General features: G+C 38.8%; 1 long non-coding RNA gene across 1 annotated transcript; it reads left to right on the forward strand.

The window, feature by feature from the left end:
* The first annotated feature begins 7,388 nt into the window (after positions 1-7,388).
* LOC106538829 (uncharacterized) lies at positions 7,389-9,260 on the forward strand. Its single transcript, XR_001312758.2, has 2 exons — positions 7,389-8,045; positions 8,977-9,260. It is a non-coding gene; the product is annotated as an uncharacterized LOC106538829 (long non-coding RNA).
* Positions 9,261-9,577: the final 317 nt, after the last annotated feature.

Genomic DNA, 9,577 nt, shown 5'->3' on the forward strand with positions numbered 1-9,577 from the left:
CAAACCAAAGAAGCTTAATAAATGAAAAAAATGAATGACACTAAATCAAAACTGAGCGTTATATTCATCAGTTAATTCGATAGAAGACCCAACAAAATTAGACTATATTGATACAATAAGCAAATGTGGATGCATTAGTTTCCTTATCGCAAAATTTCAATACTCAAGATCATTAGAAAGCAAAATCAAATCTGTTATTATTTTTACAATAACCAATTATAATTAGCCTATATTATTCAAACAAGAATCACATTATTTCTAATTAGGTTTCTATTAACATACTGGAAGCTCAAACATGCTTACTAGTTTCATATCACATAATTTGGCACAGAAAGCAGAACAATCTCCAAATCAATATGATTTACATATTGCTAACTGATCCAAACCATAATCCATTTGCAACTGGTATAGTTAGTGGCTGCTTTAGCAGACAATGATCTATAATACATCCCAGAATTATTTCTACATGATTGAGGATATGGGGCTCAGTCGTTAATCAACACAAAATCCAACCAGTTTGTATGTATCATGGTAGCATCTCACATAAAATATTGTGTCTGAAAACAGCAGCCTGTTTATATTATATATACTTTTCCTGAAGCATTACCCTATTATTTATAATTTTACTGCAGCATAGTCTTATTCACATGTATAAAAAGCAAAGATAAGAAGATATCAAAAAGCGTGATTGATTTTATTTCTTATAATAAAAGGCCGCAGGAATTAGTGAAGAATACAAGGAAGATTTAAAATCGTAAATGTGGGATAGATTTTTTTTATAGTATAAAGAGTAGATATTGAAAACTGAATATGAATTGTGAGAAAAGTAGATGTGGAAGCTGTAAGCAACTAGGAACAATATCAGAAATGGCCTTAGAAGTTATAAATTAAAAACCTAAAAAAAATTTCTGGCACCAAAAAAATAACCACCTGGTTGGGTTTCTTTAGAAAAATTATTCCATCCAATATGAGAGTTCCACTGGAAATTTCTTTTACTTGGATTCTTATTATTTGCTGAAAGATCTCAAGAACAGCGCCAGAATGTGATCTTAGATGTGGATTTAAGAAAGTTGAGATCCATAGACAATTCAGTCTTAATCCATTTTGACTCTTATCTGGTTAATACCAACATCTCACATTTGTTTCAGAAATGGACAAGACCATTTCCAATGTCTTTGGAGCAATGACAAAGCTCTGAGATAATCATTGTATCAGCCAATCTAAATGAATATTATTTTCATATGATATGAAGGGAGGGGAGATTCATATGAAATCTCTATGCTAATAAATAGCGGCATCATTCCAATATATCACTTCTATACAGGCTGGCCACTCAATTAAAATTTTCTCCTCTAAATTTGAGTTTTAAATAGCAATGTTCATAGCCAGTCGCAAAGTTTCACTGCAGAAAAAACATTTTAATTGATGAAACAACTCACCTTCTTGCTAACTATGACATCAGAGTGAGCAATCTGAATTCAATTTGCCTGTCTGACTACCAGTATTATTTTTGACACATGAAAGCAATAGCTATGTATTAATTTTACTTTAATTTCTGAAAATCTACAAAACTGGGGGGGAAACATGTTATCCCTCACCGTGTATACATTGTGACCTCAATCACTTTCCTCATTGCCCTGCTTGCTAGCAGGCAGGCAGGCCTGTAGCCAACAGTTTCCTATCCCTTGCTGCTTTGCTACGGAGTTTTCAAAAATATAATCTTAACAGATCCATAGAGCACTAAATTAAGGCAGACTGTTTTTTTTATTGCAGGTACTTGTTGCAAGCAGATATTGTTATGCATAACAACATTTTTAATAGTAGTTCTGCTCCATATATGGGTGTCCAGAATAGACAGTGGAGGAAATTACAAAAGGAGTGGGATATCATCGTATGAAGACAGGGATGTATATACTTGTTTCAGACCATGGGGCACAAAAACATAAAATTGACATTTGCACGATGTCACTGCATGCAGAACACTAACTTTGGCATAGTGCTGCTTTGCTGCATAGGCCACTACAAACATGATAATAAGAAATTCTAAGTAGTGGATCACAGCTTGCATTTGCCATCACTCTTTGCATATTTGATAAAATTGCCTAGGTGAAAGGAAATATTCTGACAACTTGAGGAGAAATATAATCCAGTCTCCTGAACCTTTTGGGCGACCATTGGAGGCTATCCAGTGCTATAGTTTTTTTTTCCTTGGAAGAAAGGTGGCTGAAATTTGTTGGCCTTTTTTTTAAGCATTTAAGACAGAAGATATCTGTCCCTCACATCCTGGACATAAACTGTTTCAGCTCCTCCCTTGGGATAGCACTATAGATATAGAGCATTACATGCCAAAACAACTAGATAGTTTTTCCCCTAGTGCATCACTAAGGTGACCAGATTTTCAGATTGGTAAAGAGGGACACCTTTCACTGGGGGGGGAGGGGTTGTTGATTAAAAATTTTATACGGAGCAACAAAAAATTACATACAACACAAAAATAGTATTGTAATATTTTTTTTTATTTCAACATAACTACAATTTACAAATATAAATTGTAACTGTTGCCAAACATCAAAATTTTGATCACGGGACCATGAGAATGCTGCAATGGTCGCTAAGTGTGAAAAATGTTCATTAGTCACTTTTTTCAATGCCATTGTAACTTTGGTCACTAAACCCATTATACCACCTTTCTTGCCACAGTTCTTAAGTGAATAACTGCAGCTGGTATTTTGTATTTTGGATAGAATCTTTTTTTTAATAATCTAAGACAATTAAAAAAAAATCCACAGAGAATAAATTGAAGTATAACATTTCAAACTATTCCACACAGAATAAATTGAAGTAAAACTATTTTTAAAAATTCTATGCACAATACATTTCAAAGTATTGTGCATAGAATTTTTAAAATGGTTTATTTCAATTTATTTTGGATAGAATCTTTTTTTAAAGTGTAAGACAATTTAAAAAAAGAATCCACACAGAATAAAACTATTTTTAAAAATCCTATGCACAATAAATAAAATATTATTTTAAAATACATTAAAAAAATAAAAGAAAAAACCCGGCTCACTTACCAGCAGGCAGGCACTCCAAGTCAATCCAGAATGATGTAGATATTAATACAAAGAACTGAGCAAATTAAAATGGTGAAATTAGTCCCAGGGAAATATTTTTCAAAGAAACTTTGCCACCATTTTTCCCACACGAGCCGACCTCCAACCTTCGTGACCCTCCCGGCCGGGAAATCCAGGAAGGAACAGTCGCTACTACTCTAGCCAAAGTATTTCCTGGAGCTCTATGGTACTGGGTCATCTTTTCTTATAAAAGTAAGTAAAAGGGGCGGGGGGGGGGTTCCGTTTTCTTGCTTTAACATTTTAATATCTTCAATGAAAGTACTGAGACAGAGACAGAGGTTAGACAGAGTGTCTTTGTCTTGCCCCGGTTAGGATTTCTTAAGCAAATCCACTGCGCTTTCAACATGAAGCCAGAAAATCGGGACTTTTTAAAAACGCAGCGGGACACGGGACAAATTGTTAGAAATCGTGACTGTCCCGCCAAAATCGGGACGTATGGTCACCTTAGCCATCACTCTGCTGAACACCTAATTCTCGCAGTGCTGTCTAATGTCTATGCATATTTACCTATGCAGTACTGTTAATTATCCTTCTTATTATCTTCTTTACTTCATCCTCTTATTGGTATTTTTATGATTATTATTCTGTTGATTTGCATGTACACTGAAAGCTTCTGTACCAGAGACAAATTCCTTGTGTGTCTAATCACACCGAGCCAAATAAAATACTTAATTCAGTTCAGTTCAATTCAATGCAATTTTAAAGCTGAGAATTAGAGTAGAAGGTATGCAGAAGATAATCCACTGCTATTCCCACTTAAAAAAAAACACCAAACCTTTCAAAATAATCTTAAAGCATACTTTATTGAGTTTATTGTGGCTGGCTATAATTTCAGAAAATAAATGTACTTCTCTAAAATTCAACCATTTTAATCACTGAATATTGATGGGGCATTCTCAGGATGCTATTGGTTTGCTGATCTATGAATTAACAAAACAGGCAGGCTAATCCATTTGAAGATGAATAGAATAGAATTCTTTGATTGGACACACAAGGAATTTGTCTTGGTACATATGCTCTCAGAGTGCATAAAAAGACAAGATACATTCGCAGAGAATAATAAAAAATAAGGAAACCACTAGAGAGCATTTTACTGAGGCAGCCATCATCATCACCATCCTGGATCAAGAACAGGTTATCTGGAAATTGACTAATGTATTGTCACAGAAGTATTGAGCTGGCTACATTTTATCCAGTAGCAAAGGAAATATGTTTAGTATCTGAGTATGTATGTTATACTGTACATGTGGTTTTTATCTGAACAAGCCAGAAGACAAGCAAGCAATCATCCTTGCAATGGCGTTGCTGTTGCCTGGAGCAGATATGCTGTATGTTATATTTTCTTTGTTTAACTACTACATAATTTTTTTTAGAGAAGTATCACATTCCTCTTAAGTAGATTGTGTGGGATCACACTCTGGTAAGCTTAAGCATGATCTTAAGCGCCACCACTTTACTTAATCTCTTTTCTAAGTAGCTAGGCAGTTTTCCAACAAAGCACAAAGCTGCAACCAGTCACTATTTACTTATTTAGATACAGATTCTAATTATTAACCTTTCATGTTACTAAAGCTCTATATTTTGATGGTGATCTTAAATTGGGTTATAGAATAGAGGGGTTTTTTTGGCTTCTTTACCTATATTTTATAAATTGAGCTGTGTCTAGTCAAAAGGGCATGACAAAATATTATGATTATTAGTAATTTTTTTAAAATTAAAATGAGGTAGATGCTGTTAGACTTGCTTAAAGTGTAATGTAGCAGCAGCAGCAGCCAACAATTAGCAGGAGTCTCCTGGATTACAGAAAGCTAAGTTACAGGTGGTCTTCCTTTATTTCTTGGAACAAACTTGGATTGGGGAGAAAAAGTGACAGCAAAATGGGATAAGGATGAAATAACTATATGGGTGGAGCAAAAGGGAAGGGTAAAAATAGCCAGTCATTGTAGTGTAGAAAGTCAACACCTCCTCCCCACCAGAAGAATGAAATATTTGGGAAATATTAAAAAGGCAGAATATATTTCCCTCAAGGAGAAATGGAGAAACATGCTCTTAAAGACAGAAAGCAGACTCAGTTTTTCTTAATAGCCCCCAGAATATATTTTGTGCCCATTAAGAAAGATTGGGCCAGCCTATTCAGAAACCAGCCCCAGTTTCCCTGACCCAAGCAGAAACTGAAGAGGCCAGTTTTTAGAAATGCAGATTTGACAATCCATTCAGAAAGACTGCGTCAGGACAGAAACTCAGATAAGCAACAAACAAAAAGTTGACAAAATTAACTCAAACACTAGGATTTGCATTTCCTCTTTTGCCTATAGAGCCAGCTATGACTCCTACATAACCCCTACATGATCCTCAAAGGAATCTGACAATAGCCAATAGAACATTAAAGGACATGTTCTTGCACAGGAACAGGAAACTCAAATACAAAGCCCAAATACAAAGCCCAAAGAAGATATAAAAACCCACCCACTCTATTTTGTCAGCTGGTCAGAATTACATGTGATTCTACTTCATCAATAAACCATCTTTCCGATCAGCCTCCGTGTTTCCAGTGTCTTTCTCCCAGCTTGGAACTGAACCAGTTGGATTTTCCTCCCAACAGTAGTAATTCTCAAATGAAGGAGAAAAAGAGGACATCCAGTTGACAGAGAACAAAATGCATCAATTTTTTGGGAGTCTGCTATTTCTGAAAATTATTTTATCTTGGATATTTTGTTTTTATAGTTACTGGATAATTCAGCATCCCTTCAAATCTTACTGCTTACCTCACTATCAGAGCATGGGAGAAGGATCCAACAATTGCTAAAAGCTAGCTTATACCACACCCACCATATACAGGTTAAGGTAAAGGTTTCCCTTGCACATATGTGCTAGTCATTCCCGACTCTACTGGGCAGGTCTCATCTCTGTTTCAAAGCCGAAGAGCCAGCGCTGTCCAAAGACGTCTCTGTGGTTATGTGGCTGGCATGACTAAATGTCAAAGGAGCATGGAATGGTGTTACCTTCCCACCAAAGGTGGTTCCTATTTTCTACTTGCATTTTTACACGCTTTCGAACTGCTAGGTTGGCAGAAGCTGGGACAATAATGGGAGCTCACTCTGTTACATGGTGCTAGGGATTCAAACCGCCAAACTACCGACCTTTCTGATCAACAAGCTCAGTGTCTTAACCAGTGAGCCACTACGTCCCTCTATGCAGATTTAGGTAGAAATAAACTCCAGTCATTTCTCAAATAAGAAAAAAAGGAATGACTCTGACATAACTTATATGTATTTAAACTACAGCGTAGTATTGGTTAAGTAATACAGGTAGTCTTTGACTTATGACCATAACTGAACTCAAAATTTCTGTTGGTAAGTAAGACAGTTGTGGAATGAGTTTTTCTGCATTTTATGACATTTCTTGCCACAGTTAAGTGAATCACGACAGTTAAGTTAGCAACACGATTCTTAACCAAATCTGACTTCCCTTGACTTTACTTGTCAGGTTACAAAAAGTGATCACCTGACTCCAGAACACTGCAACCGTCATAAATATGAACCAGTTGCCAAGTGTCCACATTTTGACCATTTGAGCAAAGCATCGCTTCGACCACAGGGATGTTGCATAAGTGTGAAAAACAGTCATAGGCCACTTTTTTCAGTGCTATTGTAATGTTGAATGGTCACTAAACGAAGGATTGTAAGTTGAGGACTACTTCTTTTGGCTAGATCACCATCAATAACAATGATATAAATTGTTTTCTTTAAGCATATGAGACAAAATTGCACTTGTTATTTGTTAAATTTAGTTTTCTAGGATCTCAATAAAAGCCAGTTTAATGTGTAGGGGTGAAGGCACCTGGCTAGAAAGCTAGACACTTGCCTTCTAGTCAAGTTTTGGGTATAAAACCAACTGGATGATTTGGGGCCAGTCATTCTCTTTTAGCCTAGGGAGCAAGAGAAGGCAAATCGCTTCTGCAAACGTCGCCAGGAGTAAACGCTGACTTGACGGCGCGCGCGCGCACACAAAAGAATCCCGAACCCGGTCACATCATTCAGCAGTTGCAAGTTTGCAGCCTCAAAATCTTTCTGTAAGCAAGGATTTTCTGAAAGGAATAAAGCTTTCTTTCAGATTTATTTGAAAGAATATCGATTAAAAAATATAGATGTCGTCTGGGAGACCGTCTAAGAAACTGAGGCGGCGAGAGGAAAACAGCACAAAGATTGTGTCCGGGAGACAGAAAAATAAGAGCTGTGCGTTTCTGGCGGGAAAGCCACAACGGGGAAACCCTCGCGACAACCGAGCTGGCGCAAAGCCAGGCGCCGTCCCCGGGTGGCGCGCGCGGCTCGCTTAGCCCCGGTGCGAGCAAGGAGGCGCGCGCGCGCTCGCTCCTGCCCCCAAAGCTATTGTTTCCATTCCTGGCTGCCTCAATGGAAATTTCACCTCACTCCCCCCCCCACCCCCCTCGCTTCTGTTGCCCGGGCTGGGCCGGGCTATTTATACAGCTTGGCGCTGCCGTCACGGAGAGCCGCTTTGCTGACGAGGGATTGACGCTCTTGGCTGCCGGAGCCGCGCTTGCGGTTACAATGGGCGCTTTGTGTTGAAGCGACTCGGGGGCTTGGAAGAAACGGCGGGGAAGGAAAGACCGTCGCCCTTTGGCCGCCCCGTTTTGCAAACCCCCGAAATCTTCCTTCCGAAGAGACGCCCGCGGCGGGCAACCCCCCCCCCCCCCCGAGGTGTAAGCCGCTTGCCTCTGAGCCGAAAAGGTTGCGCCCTGGAAAGGAGTTTGAGCGGCTGGTTCAGAAGAAAGGAAAGAAAGAAAGAAAGAAAGAGAACAAGAAAGAAAGAACAAGAAAGAAAGAAAAGGGGGCGAGGGAAGCGGGCAACTTAGCAGAAAAACCCGGGCTTCTGGCGGAGCCCAAGGAAAAGGTAACTATTACTATTCTCATCCGTTCGCAACAATGTAAAGTCGCGGCTGCCCAAGGTCTGTAGCGGCTGCTGGCTTTTCATGCGCGCACAGAGTTCTTCCCAAGAAGCTAGGATGCCGTAATGGAGCGGCGTAGCATATGTGCGTCTGTTATTATTATTATTGTTAGTGTGTGGGCGGAGGGGGGGGGCGCATCATTGACCCAAACTGCAGGAAGCCCGCGCTTCCGGAAAAAGTAAGTTCTTCGTTTGAATCCACGTGGGGGGGGAAGGGGAGGAGCTTCTCACCTTTGTCCCCACCCCTAAATGAACCCACTGATTCTAGCTCGAGAAGACCTTAAGGGGCGGGGAGGAGCTCTTTCTATGCCTTTGGAAGCTTCCGGGTGGGGAGGGGGAGAGAGAGCCTTATAGTAACTGCAGCGTCGTGGTGGAAGCTTTGCAGGTCTTTTCCTTCAATCCGCTTGCTCGCCCATCCGTGCTGTGTGTGTGTTTTTTAAATCGTTCAGCACATTTCCTGTGAAAAAGAAGACATTAATTCTCCTCCCCTTCCTTTTAATCCACTCGTTTATGCTTTTGCAGACGGAGAAAAACGGGTCTATATTATGCTGGCAATGGAAAATCTCTTTTTCTTCCGTTTAATTGACAATAGCTTTCAGCGCAGCTGGATTTCCGCTAGGTGCAGATGTTGCTAATGGCAGCTTCAGCATGGATGGGCAGATAGCATATGGAATGCAACATGTTGCCATATGGTCCCCCTTTAGCCTTTCACCTCCCAAGAATATCAATCAAATATATTCTGTGGGGTGGGTGGGTGGGATTTAATGACTCTGAACAAGAAGATAAATTGCTTTGGACAATTTATATTCCTTGACCTGAGACTTTTAAAGTCAGTAAGGTGGTAATCCTATGCAGGTCACAACCTTTCGCCTCACAGGCAAGCGGCTACCTTCCCTGGGAAGTGAATGCGATGGCACTGAACGGGGATGACTTGTGGAGAAATATGTATGATATTGAACAGAGTGGATTTTACAGTGTGCCTAGTGAGACTGAGAGCAAAATGCAGAAGGACTTCAAATGCTGCAAACACTTATTTGTCAGCTAGGATCCTGGAAACTGTCAAATATGTTATATGGCCTAATCCCCTTAATATAACCCGACAGACAAAGAAGAATTACATGTATTTAAAACTACAATATCTTATTAAAATATTGTTAACCTCATATTCTATTTGTGTGTGTTTGTACTCGCCATTTCTTTCTGTTCCAGAAAATGAAGTAAATGTAAGTAAATTAAAGCTGAAGGAAGCTAATAATTTGTATTTTGTTGTCTTTTAAGGTTACATTTTCATATGGTTTTTTTTAAAAAAGCATATTTATCTCAATTACTTATCTTACCTAATCAGGCTCCATAACAATTATAGAAAGGGGTTAGTTATCCTCTTTTGAATTATATGTATATTTTAACAATTCATATTTTTGTTAGCAGAGACACCATTATGTAAAATATTAACAACCTTATACAGTATTTTCTTTGGG

Source organism: Thamnophis sirtalis, unplaced genomic scaffold (genome assembly GCF_051295495.1).
Source record: "Thamnophis sirtalis isolate CommonGarterSnake01/CBP01778 unplaced genomic scaffold, rThaSir2_p1.2 scaffold_1, whole genome shotgun sequence".
In the NCBI taxonomy this organism is placed as follows: Eukaryota; Metazoa; Chordata; class Lepidosauria; order Squamata; family Natricidae; genus Thamnophis; species Thamnophis sirtalis.